Source organism: Equus caballus, chromosome 23, assembly GCF_041296265.1.
Source record: "Equus caballus isolate H_3958 breed thoroughbred chromosome 23, TB-T2T, whole genome shotgun sequence".
NCBI lineage: Eukaryota > Metazoa > Chordata > Mammalia > Perissodactyla > Equidae > Equus > Equus caballus.
Genome location: NC_091706.1, coordinates 62,688,864 through 62,702,715, shown reverse-complemented (window position 1 = coordinate 62,702,715; position 13,852 = coordinate 62,688,864).

Here is a 13,852-nt window from a genome sequence, read left to right as displayed (position 1 = left end):
ACATTTTTTTTTTTTTTGGTGTGCCTGTCAGGCACTGTGCTAAACTCTTTACAAATGTTGTCATGTTTTAATCCTCAAAGCACCCCCTTTTACAGATGATCTGATCGTATTTACATTTTAGACCAGTCATTTGGGCGCTAACGTGAAGGATGGACTCTTAGGAAGCTTTTATGATGAGAGATCAGATTAGAAGCGGTAAGGCATGAACAGTAGACATGGAGAGGGAGGGAATGTCAATACAGAGGTGGAATCTGCAGGTCGCGGTGACTGGACGAAGAGAGAGGGCGGAGTCCTGGCTGACTTCCAGCTTCCTAGCCTGGGCACCAGGATGGCTGGGGATGCCTTCCTGAGAGGGCGAGCCCGAAAGGGGAGGCGAGGGCAGAACTGGGGAGGGGCAAGCTGAGTCTAGTTTGGGATGTGTAGAATAACTGCTGTGCCTTTTTCCTTTAAATAAAAAAGAAAATATCTTATTGGAAAACACAAAATGGAAAGGAAATCCAAGCTAAAATGCTATTGTTCATGCTTGTATAAATTAAATTTCTTGCAACATTTAGTTTTTAATTGACTGTGGGGCCAGTGGAACTGGAAATACTTTGAGTGTCACCAGTTTGTTATGGTTCTCCTCTTACCTCTGTGAGTACAAACAGTTCAGTCTTCTTTATGAGCTGTTCTCCTGCCTTTCAACCTCCCATCCCCCAGTTATTACTTTAATTTTTTAATTTTAATTTTTTTTTTTAGTTTGTTTTAAATTTTTTTCCTTTTTCTCCCCAAAGCCCCCTGGTACAAAGTTGTATATTCTTAGTTGTGGGTCCTTCTAGTTGTGGCATGTGGGATGCTGCCTCAGCATGGCTCAAGGAGTGGTGCCATGTCCGTGCCCAGGATTCAAACCAACGAAACACTGGGCCGCCTACAGCGGAGCACGCAAACTTAACCACTCGGCCACGGGACCAGCCCTGATTAATTTTAATTTTTTTATTGGCATCTCAGCTAACATCTGTTGCCAATCTTTTTTTAATTTCTTCTTCTTCTCCCCAAAGCCCCCACAGTACATAGTTGTATATTGTAGTTGTAGGTCCTTCTGGTTGTGCTATGTGGGATGCCGCCTCAGCATGGCCTGATGAGTGGTGCCATGTCTATGCCTGGGATCCAAACTGATGAAACCCTGGGCCACTGAAACAGAGCACAGGAACTTAGCCACTCAGCCATGGGGTTGGCCCCCAGTTATTGTTTTTTTACATTTTTTTTTTTTTTGAGGAAGATTAGCTCTGAGCTAACATCTGCTGCCAACCCTCCTCTTTTTGCTTAGGAAGATTGGCCCTGAGCTAACATTCATGCCCATCTTCCTCTATTTTATATGTGGGACACCTGCCACAGCATGCTTGCTAAGTGGTGCATAGGTCCACACCCAGGATTTGAACTGGCAAACCCTGGGCCACCAAAGTGGAATGTGCAAACTTAACTGCTGTGCCACCAGGCTGGCCGCCCCCCCCCCCCCGTTATTATTTTTTTAAATAAACTTTTTAGTTTTATGGAAAAATGTTGCAAGGATAGTACAGCAAGTTCCTGTGTACGTGGCCCCCAGCTTTCCCTACTGTCAACATCTATGTTAAAATGGTACAGTTGTCACAACTAGTGAATCAAGATTGATCTATTATTATTAACTAAAGTCCATTCTTTATTTGAGTTTCCTTAGTTTTTACTTAATGTCCCTTTTCTGTCCCAGGACCCCATCCAGGACACCATGTTACTTTTAGTCGTCATGTCTCCATAGGCTCCTCTTGGCTGTGAAGTTTCTCGGATTTTCCTTATTTTTGATAACCTTGACAGCTGAAGGAGTCCTGGCCGGGTATTTTGTAGAGTGTTCTTTGATTTGGGTTTGTCTAATGCTTTTCTCGTGGTTTGACTGGGTTGATGGGTTTGGGGAGGAAGACCAAGAGGTAAAGTGCTGGTTTCATCGTATCATGTCCAGGGGACGTGCTAAGAGCATAGCTTACTCTAGTAGTGTTGACCCTGCTCACCTGGCTGAGGGAGCTGGTCAGCTCCTCCCCCTTCCATGTTCTGCCCTTCAGAAGTAAGTCTTACTCACCTTGGCGTCATCGGCATGAAGGCATGGTCTGGCACAGAGCAGTCAGTGTTTGTTGAATTGAACTTGGTCTCTGTTATAATTTTTTGAGTCTCACAAAAGTCCTGCCACATAGTTTTCTCTATTTTATCAATAGGAAAATAAAAATTAGAGAATTTGAGTAACTTGCCCAAAGTCACCCAGTAAGTGGACAAATTGGAATTTGAACCCAGTCTTTCTGAATGCGAAGCCTGTGGTCTTTCCCCACACCGTTCTGGCTTCACAGAGGGTTGTGTTTACTTTGGCCATTTCCCCTCAGTATTTGTAATGCAAAAGCGTGCCTAGATAATGTGGTTAGATCCTTGGTTATATGGAAACTTAATTCCTCAATAATTCATCTTTTCAGTTTAAAGTTGTAATTTAGACCTCTCAGCCTCGAATTGGGCAGACCTCTGTGCCCTGTATTGCTTGATCCAATTTCAATGGAATATCTTCTTTTTAGTTCCCTACAGAATTGTGGAGAGTGGGTTGCAGCAGAGCCTTACTGAGAAAATGGGTACCAGTTAGGATGCTATTACAGTGGTATAGGACTGGCTATGTAATTTGTAAGACTCGGAGCAAAATGAAAACATGGGGCCCCTTGTTCAAAAATTACTAAGAATTTCAAGACGGTGACAGCAGAGCATTAAACCAAGCATGGGGCCCTTAGAGCATGAGACCCTGCGTGGCTCCATGAAGCTGGCCCGGCAGTGGTAGAAGTAATAGGTACGGGGGCCAATGTTAGAGTAGTGGAAGTGGGAATGGAGAAGAGAGGGAGATAACAGAGGCGTTAAAGCGGTAAACCTACAGGAATCGATTGATGATTGGAGGTGGCAGGCGAGTGGGCGGATAAAATATGGAATGTTAAGTTTCTGTTGGGGTGATGCATTCACTGACCCAGCAAATCAAAGAGGACCGGGTTAGCTTGGGAAAATGAGTTCAGTCTTAAACATTAAGATCAAGCGTAGATATTGAAGCAGCACTTGGATATGCAGGTATCCAGAGAAAAAGAGCTGAGGGATACACTCCTCTGGCAGTGTTCCTTACTTATCCCTGAGGGTCAGGACCAGGAGACAGGGGGCCGAAGGCTTGGGGGCTTCAACCTTTTAAAGAAAGTATTCGTGTGTTCCTTGTATAACGGAGAAATAAATATTTTTATTAACGAAAATCAAGTCACGAAGTGTTATCGTATTTGCAAGAGAAATAGGTTCAATTTGAAAGTAAAAGTTTCAGAAAGTTTATAGTAAAAAGAAAGGCATTTGTGATAGAAATAGATTTGCTGTTGCCAGTGCCATGGCCCGCAGGATTTGGGATAGTCTCTTAGTTTGCTGTTCTTTAATTGTTTTTTGAGCACCCACAATCTATTGGTTGCTCTACAGGGTGTATAACTTTAAAAACTTACCTTAAATTTTACATCATCTCTCTGTGTTTTTTGATAACTGGCCTTGAGCATTTTCATGTTTTAGTGTTGTATTTTATAACTCTCTTTCCGCTACCTGTACTTTTTCTTTTTTCTTTTCTTTTTTTTTTTTTTTTGAGGAAGATTAGCCCTGAGCTAACATTGGCTGCCAATCCTTCTCTTTTTGCTAGGGAAGACTGGCCCTGAGCTAACATTCGTGCCCATCTTCCTCTACTTTATATGTGGGACGCCGGCCACAGCATGGCTTGCCAAGCAGTGCCATGTCTGCACCCAGGATCCGAACCAGCGAACCCCGGGCTGCTGAAGCAGAACGTGCGAACTTAACCCCCGCGCCACCGGGCCGGCCCTTCCTGTACTTTTTCTTCAGGGAGGGGATAGGGCAGTAGGGAAAGCCTGAAGTTGGAAGTTAGAAGCTCAGGTTTAAGTTCTGGCTCTGCCTCTTATTGGCTGTGTGATCTTGGGAAAATTACCCAGCTTCTCTGAGCATGGTTTCCTTATTAGTAAAATGCAGATGAAGTTAACCTTATTAGGGATGTGAAAATTAAATGAGACTGTAAGAGAGTTCTTTGTAAACTCTAAATTTTGTAAATCCATACCCTGTAGCTCTGCACCCAGGTCCTTCTTAGTGAGCCTTCCACCTCCTTCCTGGATTCATCTCCGACAGCCTCCCTTCCCCAGCTCATTTTCTCACCATCCTCCCAAACGTGCCTTGAACGTTCCTGCCTCCTTAATTTTGCTCTATTCATTGATTTAATCAACAAATGTTTCTCGAACACCTCACCTCCCTCAAGGCTTTGTTTCACTATCACCTTCTCAATGAGGCCTGCAGTGTCCACTCTGCTCAGAATTGCAGTCTGCTCCTTCGCGGCACTCCCAGGCCCCTTAACCTGCTCTCCTTTTCCTTTTCCATTGCACTTACTGTGTAACACCTTATTTACCTATCGTCTCTTCTCTCTTCTCTCCACACCACCTTCCCAACAGAATTGAAATGTCATTTGGGCAGGGGTCTTTGTTTTGTTTTATGATGTTTCCCGGGTATCTAGAACACTGCCTGGTACAGAGGTATTTACTGAATGAATGAATGGATGTGCCCTGTGCCAGACTTTAAGCCAGGCTCTGGGTATATAGCTGTGCGGAAGCAGAGCTGGTTCCTGCCCTCAGGGAACATCCAGCCTGGCACTGTAGTCCGGTGGTTTTTCTCCCTGCCCGGGCTGCCCTCCTCTGGGAAATGTCAGAGTGACTAATTGTTGAGTTCAGAGTAGCCTTTCCTCTTAGCAGTGAGCAATTTTCAGGTAATTTTGCTTTTAAGTTAAAAAAAATTCTAATAGGAAGGGTGGAGGGGGCCCACCAGTGGTGCAGCAGTTAAGTGTGCACATTCTGCTTCAATGGCCCGGGGTTCGCCGGTTTGGATCCAGGATATGGACATGGCACTGCTTGGCAAGCCATTCTGTGATAGGCGTCCCATATATAAAGTAGAGGAAGATGGGCATTGATGTTAGCTCAGGGCCAGTCTTCCCCAGTAAAAAGAGGAGGATTGGCAGTATTTAGCTCAGGGCTAATCTTCCTCAAAAAAAAAAAAAAACAAAAACAAAAAAAAAAAAGAAGAAAGGAAAGGTGGGGAAGAGTAATGCATTTTATTTAGACACTCTAAGTTAAAAGTCAACAATTTTCCCCAATGCAAAGACAGAACGGTATTCCCTTTGAAGCGCCAGACCTTGTAGGTAGCTGAGGGAGGTCATGGGGTATAATGGTTGTTTTTCTTTCTTTCTTTCTTTCTTTTCAACCTGAAGGAAGCTGGTTGCATTTTGCATACTACTGAAGAGTGAAAGGACACGCAGTGAACATGTTTATCGCTGTCCTTTTGTAAATTGGGGAATGCTTCATCTATGAGATCCTGACCTATTTCCTGAGGTTCTCTCTATGCAGTTTGTCAATATGAGCTTCTGTATTTCTAGAACTCTTCCTTAAGAAAAGAGATTTAAAAAAAGGAGCTTAAGATGAGTGTATTTAAAAATAATCTGCTGATCCAGCACACTTAAAACAGCGTGTCAGCAACTATTCTTTCTCGTACCCTGTTCTCACGCAGGCCGCCACACGATCCAGGGAAGCTGCGATGCTGGGATACACCTGCAGGGTGCAAGGAAGAATTAGGGAAGAACCCTGCTTCACAGGCACGCACCTGAACTAAATGACTTTTAATGTCCCTTCCAAATCTGAGACTCTTGATCTAGATAATTTAAATTCCTAAATCCTGTTTGTCCTCATTTATTTGAATAACCCAGTTGATAGCATTTTGTGTACGTACATCTTCTAGATAATTATTTTAACTCTTTACTTCACTTTGCTATCAACTGTTCTCTAACTTAAGTTTGATGTTCCATGTGGATTTCCTTCCTTGCACACAAATTCTGATGTAGATATGAGTTGTTTTGCCCCTTGATCTTTTTGTCAGGAAAAAAATTGATGAAAGGAAACTCTTGTGGAAGTAGCCTCGACTTGTTGTAAATAATTTCTGTGGTGTCCTATAAACCCATGATATGATGTAAAAATCTACTCTGAAAGATTTTTTTTTTAATATCTTCTTGCACTTGGCAACAACTTAATTTTAACAATTGTCATATTGTCAATAAATTCTACAACATCCTCAACAAGACAAAGAGCAAAATAAGAGAAAAAACAACTCAAGCAACAACCCCTAAGCAAGGTCTTCTCTAATGCTCTTGAGTGATTTATAAAGCCTCTCGTGTGCCCACGTCACCCTGTGGACAACCTCTATCGTAGCATTTATGAAAATACGTATAATGTATTATAAACATTGATGACCGTGTCTTCTTCCAGAAAGAATTCATAACCATTTCCAAGGATACAAGAAAAACCCAAAAAAGCAAAAAATCACACCACCCCCTGCCATAAATTAAATGCACAGAGAACGAATTAAATAAAAACATGGATAAAGACAAAATGGTTCCAGGGACAAAGCTAAAAAATGCACGCAGGAATGACCTGCACATTTGCTACAGCTGGGCTCTCACTTTGTCTCTAGGCTGACAGCCTCGTGGATCCCACAGTTCATGGTGTCCAGAGATAAAACAACAAACCTGTTACTCTGGAGAAGTAAAACTGTTCCCGGAACTGAGACCAGATTGGACTGTCTCCCAGGGATGCTCATAAAGAGGACATTGTGTTACATGAGGAGCAGTGTCCATGACAGCATCGCTGACAGGGCAGCCAGTCCACAGGGATGCCTCTTACAGCCCGATGGCAGCACAGCAAAAAGCGATTCGCCTGGTTCAGTCCGTGCTTCTGAGGTGGAGTGCTGTCCTAAAGGTCGGGGCTTCCATTTTCTCTCCTGCCCCCAGGCCAATTATTGGCAAATGGCAGGTGTCAAGAAGTATTTATTGGGGCTGGCTGATGGCACAGCAGTTAAGTTCACACATTCCGTTTCTCGGCGGCCCGGGGTTCGCCGGTTCAGATCCCAGATGCGGACATGGCACCGCTTAGCAAAAGCCATGCTGTGGTAGGCGTCCCACGTATAAAGTAGAGGAAGATGGGCATGGATGTTGGCTCAGGGCCTGTCTTCCTTTTCAAAAAGAGGAGAACTGGCAGTTGTTAGCTCAGGGCTAATCTTCCTCAAAAAAAAAAAAAAAGGAAATATTTATTGAGTGAATGTCACATGGAGGAGACCCACTTTGAAGACTCCCTCTAGAAAGGCCCCCCCTGATTACCAAGACCTAAAATCCTGCTCCCCAACTTGGCACCACTTTTGTCACTATCAAGCAATACAATTATGAAATATTCCTTCCACTGATGGGTTAAACTGCCATTTCAATATTTTAATGTTAAGTTTCTCATGTCTTCTCCAAATATGGGAGTGAGGTCAGGGGTGTGTGTGTGTGTACACACTTGCTGGTGGTGGTGGTGGTGGGTCAGGAAAGTACTGTACTCTTCAAACTGGGAGGTCAGTTTGCAGGTGACCTTGAGAGTGCTAGGCTTAGGTCCTGGCTCCCACATCCAGGCTGTCCTTCCGAGCAGAGGCAGGGCTGGTGATGGTGCCAGGGTGGGCCTTTGCCATCGGGCTCTGTGCTGAGCATCAGGAAGACTCAGTCACAGATCACAGTAGCACTGGCATTAAAAGAGACTCAGTGCGGAGCCAGTAGTACTGACTCAGGGCTCTTTACAGGGGTCAGGGTTGAGTTGAGCTTTCAGGTTGGGGTTCAGTCATTTTAGCTGGCAGAGTTAGAGGCTTGGCGGTGGGGCCTAGTGGAAGGGTCTTTCTTCCCGGTGGGTGTCACCACCTCTCTCGTTCCTTTTTTTTTTTTTGAGGAAGATTAGCCTTGAGCTAACATCCACTGCCAAGCCTCCTCTTTTTGCTGAGGAAGACTGGCCCTGAGCTAACATCTGTGCCAATCTTCCTCTATTTTATATGTGGGACGCCTGCCTCAGCATGGCTTGACAAGTGGTGTGCAGGTACATGCCCAGGATCCAAACCAGTGATCCCAGGATGCTGAAGCGGAGTGCATGAACTTAACTGCTGTGCCACCGGGCCAGCCCCACTTCTCATTCCTGACTGTCATCTTCCCGTTGTCATTGACACTGTAAAGAGCTGGAACTTAATTCCTACGTTCAGCTTTGTACCTGCATAGTCACAGTGATGTCTTCATAGTGATGAAGATGCTCTATATCTTCTAGTACGTAACCTTACTTTGTTTGTACTTCAACAGCAATGGCACTGCGAGACCTACGATACGAAATGGGAAAAGGCAGCGTAGTGGTTAAGAATATGGATTCTGGGGGCTGGCCCAGTGGTGTAGTGGTTGGGTTCATGTGCTGCACTTTGGCAGCCCGGAGTTTACAGGTTCAGATCCCAGGTGTGGACCTATACACAGCTCTTCCAACCATGCTTTGGCAGCATCCCACATAGAGAATGGAGAAGAATTGCCATGATGGAGGCTCAAGGGCAGTATTCCTCAAGCAGAAGGAGGAAGATTGGCAACAGGTGTTAGCTCAGGGCCAATCTTCCTCACCAAAAAAAAAAAAAATCCACACGAATATGGATTCTGGAAACTGACTCCCTGGGTTTGAATCCTGGCCCTCAACAAGCAAGTTACTCATCCTTTCTGAGCCTCAGTTTCCTCATTTGTAAAAGGGGTTAGTAATAGTACCTAGCTCATAGGGCTACTGGGGGACTCAATGAGTTAGTACATGTAAAGTGTTTAGAACAGTGTCTACATGCAGTAAACATTATGTGTTTGCTAATAGTAATAGTGGTCATAAGAATTACTATCCCATTCAAGCTGAGGCACTAATATAGCTAGTAAATCAACATATTGATTTACTAAAATATTGATTGAGTGTCTACTATGTGCTAGGGTCTTTTCTAGGTCATGGCAGATGTAATCGCTTCCCTTACAGAGTTTTCAGAAGAATGGGGGCACAGACATTAAATGAACAATTACACAAGTATATAAGGCATCTCTCTATAGGGAAGTTGGACCTTGACCCAAAGTTCTGACATTTCAGTCTTAAGAATTCCAGCATACAGGGGCTGGCCCGGTGGTGCAGTGGTTAAGTTTGCCCGTTCCGCTTTGGTGGCCCGGGGTTCACTGGTTTGGATCCCGGGTGCGGACATGGCACCACTCAGCAAGCCATGCTGTGGTAGGCATCCCACATATAAAGCAGAGGAACATGGGCACAGATGTTAGCTCAGGGCCAGTCTTCCTCAGCAAAAAGAGGGGGATTGGCAGCAGATGTTAGCTCAAGGCTGATCTTCCTCAAAAAAAAAAAAAAAGAAGAAGAAGAAGAATTCCAGCATACAGTAGGAACAGTGCCTCTTTTTTTTTTAAAGAAAAGAAACTGTTCTGGTTATCTAATGCTGTGTGATAAACTGCCCCCAAAACTGGTGGCTTAAAGTAACAACAATCACTTATTTGCTGAAAATTCTGCAATTAGGGCAAGGCTTCTCAGGGACAGCTGTCTCTGTTCTGTGTGGTGACTGCTGGGATGGCTCAACTAGGGCTGGAGGATCCTTCCAAGCTGGGTCGCTCACAGGCTGTCTGCTGGCCGGGACCCCAGTTCTCCTTCACGTGACCTCTTCGCGTGGCTGTGCTGGGCTTCTCACCGCCTGGCAGCTGGGTTCTGAAGAGGAGTACCCCAGGAGCATAGTCATGATGTACAAATGCTTATTAAGGCTCTGCTCACATCATACTTGTTAATGGCCCAGCGGCCAAAGCCAGTCTCTTGGCCAAGTCCAGAGTCACTGTGGGAGGGGAGCACACAAGGGCGAGAATTCTGAGAGGTGAGACTCAAAGGGTCTAGAAAAGTCATAGACTACCATAGAGAGAAAGGCTAAATCTACAATTCCTAAAAAATGTTGTTGTTCTTTTTTCGCCTCGATCACGTATGTATGCCATATCCCCTATCTCTAAGACATCAGAGAGGAGCCAGCCCTGATGGCCTAGCAGTTGAAGTTCAGGGCTCTCTACTTTGGCAGCCTGGGTTAGGTTCCTGGGTGTGGAACCACACCACTCGTCTGTCCGTAGCCATGCTGTGGTGGTGGCTCACACAGAAGAATTAGAACGACCCACAACTAGAATACACAACTATGTACTGGGGCTTTGGGGTGGGGGGGAAATAAAAGAGGAAGATTGGCAACAGCTGTTAGCTCAGGGTGACTCTTTCCCAGCCAAATAAACAAACAAACAAAAAAGACATCAGGGAGAAGTCACACAGGTGGGAAGCGAGGTCTCTTCTGTGTCAAAAGTTCTTTGGAGAGTAGTTAAATTTTTGTTACAGGCCATATCATTTAGAGTGATATTATTCTATGTAAGTAGATGTTTTACTCTGGTTGAAAGTAGGGTGAAGAAAGAAGGAGTAAATTTAAACCATGTTATTTTGACAGCAGAGCTGGAGCCTTGGTGGTGAAAAGAGTGACAAGGTAGGACGGTCCCAGGGTTGTCTGAATAGTGTGAAAATGTGGACATACAAATTTGTTGTCAAGAGGAGCCAAACCATGGTCAGGAAGATGGGACTGCGCCTCCAGGCTGAAGTATAAGGAGAAAGACAAATGGAGAAAGAGCAGCTCGGTCAGCATCTGAAGGCTGGCAGGATGGACACCGACAGGTGCAGGAGAGTAGAGCGCGTGAAGGCAAGTGTGTGAGAGGTGAGTGTGTGTGCGAGCTGCGCTCACCAGACTGAAAGCTCCCTAACAGGAGGGCTGTGTCTGGCTTGCTGACTTCTCTGCCCTCCACCCCCAGCTCACGGCCTGGTACAGAGGAGGCACTGTAAGCGGTTCTTGAATGGACACAGACATCAAGGTTGGAAGAAACTGCAGAGTTGTAAACCATTTCCTCTCTTCAAGATCCTGTGCCATAAAATAATTAGAATGATCCTTTAAAAATATGGCACTCTGGGGTGGTTGGAGGTGGCAGGGCTCAAAAAAAGTCACTCCTCTGATTGAAATCCTTTGATGGTTTCCCGTCTCATCTAGATATCCACATGACTTCCTTCTTCTTTTAGGTCTGTGTTCAAAAAAGGCCTTCCACAACACACAAAATATCCTCATCCCTTTCTGTCCCGCTTTTTCTTTACAGCATTCATCCCCGCATGACCTGTATCTTTCTTTATTTATGGTCTGCCTCTCCCTACTATATTGTAAGCTCCTTGAAAGCAGGAACTTTGTTTTGTTCACTGTGGTAGCCCCAGCATCTAAAACAACGCCTGACATGTGGAAGGTGCTCAAAAATACTTGTTGAGGGGCTGGCCTGGTGGCACAGCGATTAAGTGCGCACCTTCTGCTTCGGCGGCCCGGGGTTCGCTGGTTCAGATCCTGGGTGTGGATATGGCACCACTTGGCGTGCCATGCTGTGGTAGGCGTCCCACATATAAAATAGAGGAAGATGGGCACAGATGTTAGCTCAGGGCCAGTCTTCCTCAGCGAAAAGAAGAGGATTGGCAGCAGTTAGCTCAGGGCTAATCTTCCTCAAAAAAAAAAAAAAATGTTGAATGAATGAATAAATGTGCCGGCCAGAGGAGACCTAGAGCATCTCTGATTTTTATCTGGCTACAGGCCAAGATGCTGGAGAACGTGGGATACAAGTGTCCATGTGGGCTCCTACAGCCATGTTCCTCCTACCAGACCAGTGGGAAGAGCTGAGCTTGACAATGCCAAGATCCCAGGCCCTCCTGTTCTGGGAGTTACTATTAACTATCTGTCATTGTGAGGTGGAGGGCCTGGGTGTACAGGACTCATATGGGTTGGGAATGGTACCAAGGGCAGCCATCAATCTTTAAGTTAGCTAGAGTAGGTTTCTAGCTTCCAACCCAAAACCTTGACTGAGTGGGTTCAAGAAATTGAAAGAAAGCCCCTGGGTTTGGGTATGTGGATAGGCAAGGAGAGAGTGGTAGATGAGATTAGAGAGAGAGAAGATCTTCTCTAAAAGTAAGACTAAACAATGAGTGCAATCTTAATTGGTGGAGCAGTGGAAGCCCCTGAAAGGAATTAAGCAGGGGAGTGACAGGATCAGGTTTGTGTTTTGAAATATTTTTGCTAGCTGCAGTGTGAATGGATTGGAGGAGGCAAGAGTGAATTAGGGAGAAAATAAAGAAGAACATTCCAGAGAAAATAGCATGAACATCAAGGAATGCAATAGAGTATAGCAGTTGGGCTAGGGCTTAGCAGGGATAGCTTATCAATTTCTCTAGAGTATTGGGGAGCAGGGAGTGGTCAATATTGCTGGGACAAGGCTGAGGATGAAGAAGTGCTGGAAGGTAAGGCAGGATAAGTTAGAAGGGCTTCCTGTGGCTTTCTTTGTAATATGTTTACAAGAAATTTCAGGAGAGACCATCACAACATCCTTGATTTACACAAATAAGAATTGCTGAATTGAAATAAAAGTTCTAACATGAACCATCAGTGGTCTGAATGTCAGTACTTAGGGTTACAGTGTCTATCCCCAAACTCTTAGAAAATAGAAGCTTGAGAGAGTCAAGCTATGAAATCAACACTTCGTGGTAGAAGGTAACCAGTCCTAAAAGCAGGAGTGGAAAACAATAAAGTGTAAATTATAGGTGGAGATTCTAAAGTAAATTGTAGGGTATAATTTATGGATGCATTAGCATTTTACACTGTGATGTACAGAACAGAACTTTTCTACTGGTGTGCCAATTATAGGTGTGGCTACCAGGAAAATTGAAAAGATTATCATTAAAAATTTTTAATCAGAAACTATATATATCTATTTTATCATGAAACTTATTGTCAAAAAGGTAATATTCACAGAAACATGCTCAAGTTTCTCATGAAAAATTTAAAGATATTTCACTTGAATATTTAGCCAAAGTCAGTATTATTTTCCCCAATACTCTATTCTTTATTTTTCTTATCATATATAATTATAAAGAAAACGTAATGATTTTTTTCACCACGCCTCTCATAGACCTTAAGTGTATCCCAGTGTGCTCTGCAAATATGATTTAATCTTTAAGCCATGACATTAAAAAGTTGGGATGCAGTAGGAGTTATTAACTTATCTAAAAAGAGAAATAAAATGATATCATTAGAAAATAGGAGGAGTGTGTTAGGCTGGATTTCCCCAGAAGCCGACACTGAGACAAGGATTTGAGTGCGAGTCCTTTGTTTAGGAGATGATCCCAAGAGACGCCAGTAGGGAAGGGAAGTGAGACAGGGATGGGAAGGAAGCCAGTGTGCAGGTTACCCCTCTGGGCAGCTGGGGCTCAGTCTCCCCAGAGAGCCTCTGGGAAACACCGCAGTACCCGCTTCAAAGTGGTTTCCTGCCAGGGGTGAAGAAACAAGTTCACCCATCCACTTCTTCATGGCGTTTCACTGCTGCTCCCTGGGGTGCAGACCCCCTCACTCTTGGCCTGCATGCAGGCAGAGCACACTCTTGGGGACAGAGAAAGCCTGCAGGCAGTCGCAGGTGCTTGCAGTGAGAAGTTTTCGGATATATGAAACATGCAACTGAATTTGTAGCTCACTGGGTTTTGGTCATATCTCCACTAAGTGACTTTTAACACTTGGCATCTGACGTAGGTCTGCCTACAGAGAATATGTCTTGTCCAGTTGATCCCGCCTCCAGAACATGTCTTGACCCAGTCCACCTCTCTCCTCTTGTCCCGGCTGCCAGCATCCTCTGTGCTCCATCAGTAAACTCTCCATTGCTCTCCACTTTCTGTTCTTGCCCTCCGCCCAACGCCCATTCCTCCTCACAGCAGCAATGGTGATCTTCATAAAATGAAAATCTAATAAGGGTATTCCCTGGCTAACTCTTCAGGGGTTTTTCATTGAATATAGGGTGAACCCACATACAGTTCCT